Here is an 11,663-nt window from a genome sequence, read left to right as displayed (position 1 = left end):
AGTAGTGAAAGGAGGACAGAAGAGATGAGTATAAAGGTTTGGAAATGTGGGTGAGGATTTGTTGTGAATATATGACAGATCCCGAGCTGAAGCTGTGACAACTCTGWGATGCACCTGAGAGAGCGGTGGGGAAGGACASTAAWGGGGRCGGGAGGAATCTGAATATGAACTGRTAGCAGTGACATTTTGTACTGGGCTGAGAAGGTAAAATGGATGACAGGAAAGCTTTGGGTTGTCACRTAAAGAAAGGAAGAGGAGGATGTAGGGAAGGGCAGTGGAGTTGAAAAGTGGATGGCCATTACTTGCTGTTCATTATCCTGTGAGACAGTTAAGCAGTAAATCAATTATGATACCAAGCAATTGTGTAGATAATGAGTTAAGCAGTGAAGCAGTTATACAGCAAATCATTTCTGATATTAAATAAAAATGGGGAGAATCAACAGCAATATGAATCAATTATGCAGAGAACTATTACCAAAGTCAGTTAGTTAAGTAGAGAAACAGTTATACAGCAAGAGAATGAATAAATTAATTAGCAAGTGGGACCATAATATTGAGAATTAATTATGCAGGATCTTCCATTGTGATAAGGGGCATGTCTGAGGCAACTTTATGCACAGAAAAAAAAAAAAATCCAAAGCAAAGCCATAGAAACAGGTATAAAACTAATGAAGACACAAGTCATGTGCCAGTTCTCAGACCCTTTGTGACATCCTCTCCTCTGTCTCTTTGGACTAGACTAACTCGTGCTGCAATGAAGCCATTGCAGAAGCAGAGCAGAGGAAGCCTGTTTCTCCACCATGCCTTCCTTCACTGGAAACATGGATGTGAGGTAAAGGAAGTTCAGAGTTTGTGTCTCTGACAGGTGGGATGTAGAAGGAGCCCATGGTCTCTGGAGCCATCTAAGCAGCACAGAGAGGCTCAGGGCTCTCCATGGCCCCCAGACTACTTAGGGTAAAACTTTTTTGTGTACCTTCTACCAAAGAGCCTGGATTCTCCTCTGCCTTGMATTGGTTTCCACTTCTACAAAACCATCAACCATCTGCAGAGAAATGTTTCCATTTTGTCAGCTGTCTCTACTGTTACASCTGGGTGAAAAATAACTGACCTTTTGGATACTATACTCTCTGATTGTGTCAAAGGTAAGGATTCTGCTTCAAGAGACAGCTGTCTTACTTTAAACAGATAAAAATGCATGACAGACCCCAAGGTGGTGAAAACAAATTTTCAAGTCTTCATTCTTGTGGTATCAATTAAGTATACTGACTTATACAAGGGATATAATATGCAGTATCATTTTTTCTTTACAAAAAAAACCAAAAATCTAAATCTAAAAATGGTGAAAGAGAGAAAGGAATCTGTAACATCTTTGAGAGAACAACATGTTTTACCAGTCAAACGTTTGAAACCCCTGTCTAGACAACAGTTCCATCTAATTCTGTGATGAATTGGCTTGACTGCTGGATCTAAAGAAATGAGAAGAAATGCTGAACTAGATTCTTCCAACAATTACCTGTTCCAAGTCTAGYTGGCTTCTTAAGAAGGCTGGCAAAAGGTCACTCTTGCTGTTTCCATTCCCCTGTCCCACCAAGGTTAAGGTTGCTATTTCTCACTACAGCTCAGAAAAGCAATAGTGAAGGGGTCTGTCTTACTATGACAAAACCTATAGCCTCTGCTTTGGCCAATGCTGCAATGCAAGCACAGAATATTCAGAACTRAAACATGTTTTTCACACAAACAAATGAAGCAATTATTGTTTTTTCCACCAAGGTTTAATGTCATATTTGTTGGTTAGAGAGATAAAGTTATATGGTACGTTCTGATGATAATAATATAAAYATGGTAATAGCTATTCACATGTTTTTARKGAAAGTGTTRTGAAACTAGTGACAGAAACTTATTMATACATAAGCCAACATTGTTTAAAAGTGTAGTACAGAAATATGTGAAATAGAAAAATATAACATAAAAGTAAGTGTAAAGGAAAATGGGATCCGCTGTAGCAGAAGCAGACTGATRTGGTTGGATACTATGCTACCTATCTCTGTTCAGCCATGTTAAAATGCTGTAAACTCCTATCCTCATCTGTAATAGAGAATGTTAGCTTCAGCTCTTGGTATTTACTCCTATCTGTGGCTTTCTGTCAGCATTTTCGTGCACCATATTAGAATCAAATCCGGCATATGCAATCAGTATTAATTGCAAAGGATAATCTCTAAGGCAATATGACAAGACCTTTCTGCTGAGGGTCAGGGCTGCTGAAGTTAGGACTGTGTGTATAAACACCCAGTATGCAAATGGGCATTATGCAGGTGCAGTATACACATGAATAGGAAATATGCAGAAGTTATAGAAGCAAGAGATGCAATTTCAGCTGCATTAGTCTGCAGATAGTACTGTTTCTTTATTTTGGTGGACTGTGCTGGGACAAACCTGACAGTTGGAACTAAACGTTTCCTTGTTTTTTTTTTCTTTTAAGAGATAAGAACTGGAATCAATATTAATCATTTATTCACACAGGTGCTTTTTATTGGTCTTTGTCCTACATATATAATTTTCATCAGGCCTCTAGGTTTTTTTAAAGGTTCCTGCAGATTTTCCCACATTTTCTTTTCAGCTAGAAACTCAGTTTTAGGAAGTAAGGTAAACCTGTTGCATGCTCTGTGCAAAATGGCTCAAACTGGGTGTTTGCTTTCAAAACAGGCTTTCAACATCAWTAGTTCATTTCTTTCACTGCTGTTTTCTTGTCAGACATCTCCCTCCTAGAATTATCTTCTATTAGAACTATGGAGTTTGGCTGGATTTAATCTGTTGTTATTGGTTTAATGTTACATTAGTGTTAAATCTTCTTTGTTTCTTATTTCTACCAATGTTTTAAGATTCTGAAAACTGAAAATCGTGTATATAYCTCAAGACAAGGATGTGAAAGCCCTAAATGTCTTCCATCAGARTCTGAGTTATAGAGACAACTGACATGGTAGGTAACACTGTTGCTCTTTGGCAGCACTGATCAGTGTTCAATGAGTTTTAAAGCTGTAGACGGAGATAAGAAAATTTGCCAACATGAATCAGAAGAAAAACTCACAATGTTATTTATAAAAACATAGACAAAGGGGAATAAACAATCTTGTTTCCTTTCCTGTGACTCCTGAGTAGTTTTTTTTTACCTCTGGGCAACAAGCAATACCTTTGGCTGTAGTTGCAGTTTAGGGCATTGCTTCCCTTTTTTTAACTTTGACCTGCCTCCTAGCAGCCTCCAGTATTTGCAGATGTCTTTAGTACAYCTGGACTAGAGGCTGGCTTTGGAACCAAGGCTCTGAGGTAATTAGATGMATAATTATYAATATTAATATTAATAATTATTAATATAGTGCAGGATAGTGTTAAATGTACCCCTTGTGGYTCTGAATTATTCTTTTTGCCTCCATGGAAAAATGCAGACTCTGTAGTCTGGAGATGAAGAGTTTCTCTGTTGTGTAATATTCCATAGGAACTTCAGATTGACAGAGCTGGTTATGGAAATATTTTCTGTACAACTGCAGTGTTCCAGTTCAGAAAACTTTAGTTTCTAGGCAGATGCCTGTTAACTGACACTGAAGACCCATAAAGACAAGGCCAACCCAATGGCCTTGAGAACATGCAATCAAACTCCTTCTCAGCCTGAAAGCATTATTTGTTAAGGAATGACCAATGACTCTACAAACCCYGAGAAATGCCGAAGAGCTCCATGATGTAATTTCTGAAATGTCAGCTGCCTGTGTTCAAGTCACACAGACTTAGTGAGGGCTCAAAGAAGAGAGTCTATCCAAGGAATGGYGCATAGGCAAGACAGATGCAGGCATAAGTTACTTAAAATACCCTAGATGTTATCTAATACTTTGTTTCTTTCTCTAATCATTACTTAAATATGAGACCTGGTCATAGACTCCCTGGGGAAGTGACATAAATGCCAGAAACTGGCTGTGTGTCTGGGCTGAAACTGGTTGCTCTACAGAGCACTGTGGGCTCATCTAAAAATAGGGAATGTTTATGTCCCTCTAAGTTATGAGAAAATGTTCCCCTCATAAACAATCTCTGCTGGGGTACACTTGGAGTGATTCACAGGRTGACTTCGATACAATTCACTTTGTAGCCATAAAAATTACATTAAATAAATGTCTGTGTATATGGAAAAACATTGGCATGTCAACATGACCTAGAGCTTCTCAAAAATAAATATCAAAAGATCTGGAAGAAAACATCTTTAACTTGCGATAGATAACTGCTTAACTATTCAGACAAAGAAAGGAAATTGCCAAGAGTTAACCTCAATTTCTTTAGGATTCCACTGGATCACAATTYCTTTTTAAAAAAAATGTAAGTCACGTAGAAAACACCCTAACTGCAAGGTATTATGAATTAATAYTGTGGCTGGAAGAAGTAACATATATCCTTTTCTTACTGACTTACTGACCAATAGCTTAGGTTATAGCATTTTGTAGCATTTCAGATGGAAGAACTTAGTCCAATAAAAGATTTTGCATCAGTAAGGTCATTTGGGGACATAACTGAGTGAGAAACATGTTGCACTTTCGGCAATATGTGAAAAGAGATTATAGTTCTGGTGCCTAGTTCTTTGTGGTGTTTTTGAAATAAGTCCTGCTTGTGTAGGAACCTTTGTCCCCTGCACTTAAGTGTCAAATTTCATTGCATTAAAAAGGAGTACACACCGTAACAGATGGTAAAAATGCCATTGAATAATTTTTAATGATAGCAGAAAGCTAATTGCTTGTCAGCAGAAAATACATTTTCCAGAATTGGCAGAAACCCTACAGAATATCTGTGTTTTTGCTGTAAGGTTCAAGCTGGTTGATTTTGTAAAAATGTGACAAAAGTCATCTTTACATTCATATAAATACTTTTAGGTAAGGTAGAGCTGAAATGCGTATCTAATTGATGTGAAATGATGCTGGAGTGCCGAAACCCAAGAACAGATTTTAAAGAGATGAAATTACTTCAGYTATGACTTGGCCATCAGATGAGTCAAGGTACTCTGGCTTTTGGAGGAGCTTTGTATGAGTTTATACACACTGAAGTCTTTAATTTTACATCTTTCCACTGAGAGTATTATGTAGATATGTACTCTGCCTCCTAAAAGTTAATCTTTTTGGCATTGCTGTGAGAAATGGCTATATTATTATCATTCCTGTGTTGCAGATGTAAAGCCCCTAAATTATAGTTGATGACCTTTTGCATATATTTTCATTTATAAGAAAAAGCCCCTACAATTCAGTAGGACAAGTAGAAACTCATTATACATTTAAGTTATATTTTGTTRAGGTTACTGGGAATATCTGAGGAAGTTTGACATTTTTTGCTTTATATGCTTTTCTCCTGAAGGAATGGCAAATTATGTATGTGCATTTTTTAAACAAAACAAAGTAAAAAGTTACTTTATATTTAAAACAAAGAAATCTTCAACACTGCTCACAAGGAAGATCACTCAGTTGGCAGTGCCTGACAAATCCAGTCAGCCCAAATGACTAAATAATTACATCTTTCCAGACTACAGTGCTGTAGAACAAAGAGCATCACCCAGAAGGTGATTCAAAACTTTCAGCAGAACTAGTTCCATGAAGTATTTAGATTTTTTGTATAACAACTGTAATCCAAATAAAATACTTTGAAATGCAACAGAAACAGATAGCTATCATTTCTATTTTAGGTGAGACCCTAACTTATTAAGGACCCAGCATTTTTTTGTTGTATCCTTGCTTTCCTACACAGCTGTTGATGGAAAAATTATCTCAATATTTTATATCCACTGTGAGTCTTGTTCTCCTAATTTTGATRTAATATTGAAGACGTGAATAGATGGAAGAATAGATATAAGGTATTGATTGATCGGAACACAGAAGATCAGGGAAATCCCACACACACTGATACCACCCATCTTTGCTGTGTCAAGAAAGTCACTTGAAATCTGAAGGCCTTCCGTGGAATTTACATCTGGCTTTCAGGCTCTGGAACTCACTGAGTTCTGAAACTGAAAGATCTCCTGTTGACTCTGTGYATTCAGTATAAAGACCCTCATTTTTTTTTTCCTGAACAGAACTCTGATGGGGGAAGAAACTCACTGATATGAAAATGTGATTCCAGCTTTTCATTTGCCAAGTGTATTTTTAACTATTTATTTTTGAGTGGCTGCTCTGCACTTTGCTTTAGTGTTATTTTTATAAAGATRATTTGTAGCTGTGCAAAAGGTGCTGAGGGTGCACTTCCAGAACCCTTTTGTACATATGCAAAAATAATGACTAAATAAATAAATGCTCCTTTCACATGACCTCATCAAGAGCAAAGCCAAATTCTAGCAAGAGAAAGCCAGCTGAGCAGAATTTTCCAAGTGCCTGTATTACAACATTATTTCTATTCCCATTGCATCTCAGGGCCCTAGTCACAGACTGGGACATTACGATGCTAAGTGCCACACAAAAATAAAAAGGATGTCTTTGTTCCAAGGGGCTTTTATAACAGCAGTGGTCGAAACAGAGCAATGTCTGTCAGTAAGACCCAGGAACATTTTYCTGAGTGTGGAAGTGTGTATCAGCACTTTCTCTTAATGCCAGMTCAAGGACAGATAGGATAGGTGTGATGACATCTGATGTTCCATTTCAGATGCTGAGTACAAATTTATAAATGCTTCAGAAGAACCAAGCTGTACACTTGCTGTACTTTGAAGAGGTAAGTTAAAAACCAAATGCTAATCAGCCAGCTAGGCAGAGATGAAGTGGGGACAGTCAGCTCAGGTTTTCAAGTCAGCATTGCTGAGGGATTTTGCTTATGTACAGACTTGTGATCTTGTTTTCTATGTCTACAACCATCTGAAATTTTGCATAGCTGCAGACTGAACATCTGCATAAATCTGAGTGAAAGATTTAAAAAACAAATAAGAAGATTATGKAGCAAAACCAGATCTTTGTTGCAGCATTTTGGAACTCAGACACATTACATGAAAYKAACAATACAAAATTGTGTTTTCAATACATATAATCCATCTGGACATTAATTTTTATCACTTGTATCTTCAGGTTTGAACTGAAGATGACACACTACTAGGAGCAAGGAAATCATTATGAATTTTTACACTAGTATTGACGACACTGCGTGGTTCCAATAAATTACAATGATGACACGTATTTATGGAGGTAAAGGAAAATGAACTCCTCAAATCTCATAGCTGTGGTGATACATTGCTGGAGCACCAAGGTGTCACTAGCCTGAAAGTGACAGCTGTGCTTTCATTGAGAGGAAAGGATTTTAGCTCTTGGATCCCTGTGGCAAGTGACAGTYCTCAAATTTGCAGAAATGCAGGAGACTTCAGGATCCTACATGCTGAACTTTTCTTTGTAAAGTCATGCCCTGGCCATGTCTGCACCTCAAGTCTTTTTTGATACCATTCCGGGCTGTGATTGTGCCCTGCCRTATGCCTTTTCTTGTGCAAGCACTTGAAGTTAGAGAAATGCACATGATCTAAGGCTGTGCAGAAGGAAAACAAGCACAACTCTTCTTTGCCAAATGGAAAAATAATCTCTATAAGGTGATTTTACATATYGATTTTCCCTTGGCAAGAAGCATGGGTTGTTGTGATTACACACACATGCACATCCTGCTTTCTTCATGTCCTATGACTTTGGGGAAGTAACATTAACAGAGAGATGGAGAAATTAATCTGGGATATTTGAGAGCAGGGAAGAACTAGAAAGGGAATTGCAGCTTTAAGTGACTGCCTCTTTTTGTTACCAGCATCTAGAACTCTAAGTGGCATTGGGCCCCATTTCCAGAAACTATAACTAAATGCAAGACAGTTTACACAAAATCTTAAATTTTACCTGACTGGGTAAAATGGAAGAATTTTTGGATTGACCAGAATGAGGATGTTTTTGTTCAACTGAATCAAAATKATTCATGCTAGATGAGAGAAGAACATATCTGGGCTGCTAATACTGATGTTCTGCATCAGCCAGTTTAGATCAGAATCTTTGCCTAGATTTAACTCTGGTTCTGTACCAAAACGTGCCTTGATTTGATTACACCAGCCCTGACAAGTTCATTAGCTGGAGCACGCTCAGGAAGGAGATGAGGGTAAGGGTGATACATTGAGCCAATCAGCTGGGCACTGTTCTGTTTGGGGAGTGTTGAAACTTTGCAGTGAAATTAAAATGCAGCTGGAATTGGCTTTTTGAATGGTARAAGTGCAGCTGGGAAGTAACTGGTGGGTTAAAACTGCAGATGAAAACTGTGGCGACTTGCAGCAATTAAGCAGTCTGGAGTCTTTCAGAGAATGAGCAAAAAACCACACATTTTAAATACAGTGAAATTATCGGGCAAATATATGTCTGCAGCTTTTTCCTGACACTTTATTTCATCAACCAGCTAGTAATACTAGTGTTCATACCCTATTTATAATTTTTTCCCAATAATTTTTCTTTAAAAAGAGGTCATGTTTCAAAATTATGGTAGAAATGAATAACCCATGAGGCAATATCAGCAAGCCCCTATTTCGGGGTTAGATGGTCCTTTTGCACTGCTGGGTGGTTGACAATATGCAGTTAAAATCCYTACTGACCCCCTCTGCTTCTTTCTCCATTAGCTTCTATTGTCTTTAACATAAACCCTGGTAACTTTCCACTGATTTGAATAAATAATAATTACATTTCAGTAATCCTTGTTATTGCATTGCCTAATTAGTCTCTGTAGCTGACTTAAGGTTTTAAATCATGAAAATTGAAATGAATTAAATATAAGATAAACAAAACCCTCTCATGAAACATCTTCCTTTCCAACACCATAGAAATGTTTCTCAAGAAACTATGAAAAACAATTTAAAAAACATTTTAACTTATTTTCCTGGACAACTGCCAATTCTTAATTTACTGACATTTTTATTTTGCTCTCTTGGGTCTCAAGTGGAGGATGGACCATGTCTTGAAATGTAGGTGACRTTTTTATCTTTAAGTAATCTTCTCCTAGGAATGATGCTGCATGCATAAAACATCCAACATACAACAGAGGAAACTAAACTCTTCTATGAGTGTATTAAAGTCAATGGAGTTACACACAGATGAATTTGGCCCAATGAAGTATTCTGGAGAACAGAGCAAAGCCTGTTAAATTACATACAAGAAAATAGAATACCAGAGCTGCACAGTTGGACAATTTAATTCTATTTTCATTTCTGCTCAATAGCTTCTCACTTGCTAGTTTCTATTCTGCACAGCTTTTTATACAACAGCCATCTCCACAATATCTGAGTACCTTCCAATAATGCATTAAAGAGTGTGACTAACATGTGGTCCAGGTTTGTTTTCTCATCTTCTCTAATGTTCTGGGAAGTTCTGTTTATAATAAATAATTATCATGAGGAAAGGCATTTGTCCCTTAAGACACTAAGGAAGAGAAGCAGCATTTTTTACACAGATAATCAAATACTTAGGGGAAAACATACTTCTTTTCTATAATTCAGAAATACAGCCTTATATATTTAAAAAGTACTTTCCACAGATGTCTCAGGTTGCAGAACTAACACATTCCTACTGTACACAGAATTATGTCAAGGCAAAATCTGGGGAGAAGCAGATATGTTGTCAAGTTAGAGGGAATCAAAGTGGCTCACATCCTTGTGGAAGATGCTGGGCCATTTCTGAGACTGGCAAGTTGAGACCAAAGCAGGAGGGGACAGTTTAGGGCTTGGATCATGGCTKATCCAGGGCCAGCTGGAGTAGACAGCAGGAACCTCCACATGGCTCCTCTTTGTCCAGAATGGGAAGGAGTTGAGTAAAACATTCACACAATTAAATCAGAAATAAAGAACTTGGGATTTGAGCAATCCCCTTGTGAATGAACAATGTGCTTTGCTCATGACATAAAAAGAAATCTTACAAAAAGATGAAAAGGAAAGATGAAGAAATGATCTGAGAGAGCAGAAATACCATGTTGCATGAAGTGGCTTAAAGCCATGTGTGCATTCAAACCCCAGGCTCAGTTCTATTGATACATCTAACRGATAAATCACGCTGTTGTTTGATCATCTACATTTGAATCTTATACTTCAAATTCAGATGAATCTTAGCAAGCTTAGGAGCATTACTTCCTAATTTGAATTCAATTGAGTAACATCTGTGCTGAGAAGCTAATTGCACAGATTTTTCAATGGTCTTTATATGAAGTATTGCCTCTTCTCCATTTAAGAAATGAGGCTTTTGTTAGCTCTGCAGATAACCATGGTTCAAATTCATGCCTAGCATTAGCAACTTCTTTCTGTTGTTGTTTTTCCATCAGGTGTTTATGTGAGTTTAATTCCATCTTYTTACAYRGGAATACAAGATAACAACCCCRGCTTCTGTTCCAGCTCTTTCATCACACACTGCCTCTCCCTGCTCCTGCAAGACACATCTCTGTTTCTGCAGGAGTTTCTGCTGGCTTTGGGTTCTCTGTCATACAATTTTTTTGGAWAAGATTTTAAAAAGACAGTAATTTAAACAAAAAAATAAAGGTAGAGCTGGGAATCTGAAATACAAGGTGAAGTTTCTTCCAAAGTAAWCTATCTTGGGAGAGTGTCTGGGTATGGTTCAAATCACTTTGATGAACTGACTTCTTAGATGGTGAATCAATACAATTTTTTTCATTWGGCTGAAATAATAATTGACAACTGAATTATTGATGGCTCTGAAGGCCTACGTGTGTGTTCTGCTAGCAGGCAGGATTGGTCCAGCTTCTGAGAAAGTGTTTGGCGGGTCAGGAATACTGGTGACACAAAGAAATATGAGCTGACAGAATAACATGAAGTTAGTGATGGGAATGGCTTTCTGCCTATTGCCTGAAAAGAAAGTGTGGCCTCACCTCAATTACACTGCTGGAACTCCAAAGATGCTACAGGGCACTGAAACTTGCCAGTGACTGGAATCTTGCAGTCTGTCATTTCAAATGATATGTGAAACACAGTTCAGAGAAGCTGTGATTTRTTTCAGTAGATCCTGTACCTTTGAATCCTGTATTTTATCACAAGACCAGTCTTAGTAGACGTTTGTGATAACTGCTATAACGTTGAGTTAAAATGGAACCAGAATCTACTGTTTGATAGCATGAATCTCCTCTTCTTCACTCCTGAGGGAGCTGCRAACACAGAATAACATCCAGCTCAAACTTACGCACTTTCAGCTTGGTGTGCTTTCCCTGTTCATAATTCTCTCATCTTTGTTAGAAAAATGCATTATTTTTCTTTCTCTAAGAATTATATTGATTATACATTCTAGATACAAAGAGCCACTATTGCATCGTGTGTTGTTTTTATCTGGGAGTTTGCTGGTAAGTGAACCAGACCAAATTCTTAAAATAAACTGAATTCGGAAGTATAGAGCTAAAGGCAGGAACATTTCAAGAAACAATTGGAACCTATTTTGAGAATGCAAAGACATAAAAATAAACAAAGCAGCCAGCCTAAATTTGCTTTTATCTCCTATGCTYCAGCATTGCTTTCTGATCTGTGATTTTTCAGTGAGGTGAAAAAAAGTTTTTATTAAAAATATTCCTATCATTTAGGCACTGTAATAACCTGCAATCTACAGGCTTTCAGGACTCAGAGAGGTTAGGTAACCACCTTTTGTTCAGCAACCTCATTTTCTGTC

General features: G+C 37.5%; 1 long non-coding RNA gene across 1 annotated transcript; it reads left to right on the top strand.

Annotated features, from left to right (window-relative positions):
• Positions 1–2,803: 2,803 nt before the first annotated feature.
• LOC130573126 (uncharacterized) lies at positions 2,804–8,407 on the top strand. Its single transcript, XR_008965299.1, has 3 exons — positions 2,804–2,977; positions 6,655–6,720; positions 7,068–8,407. It is a non-coding gene; the product is annotated as an uncharacterized LOC130573126 (long non-coding RNA).
• The last annotated feature ends 3,256 nt before the right edge of the window (positions 8,408–11,663 follow it).

The sequence above is a fragment of the Malurus melanocephalus genome, unplaced genomic scaffold (genome assembly GCF_030028575.1).
Source record: "Malurus melanocephalus ecotype Western Australia unplaced genomic scaffold, MMel_1.1 scaffold_51, whole genome shotgun sequence".
In the NCBI taxonomy this organism is placed as follows: domain Eukaryota; kingdom Metazoa; phylum Chordata; class Aves; order Passeriformes; family Maluridae; genus Malurus; species Malurus melanocephalus.
This window is presented reverse-complemented; position numbering and strand designations above follow the sequence as displayed.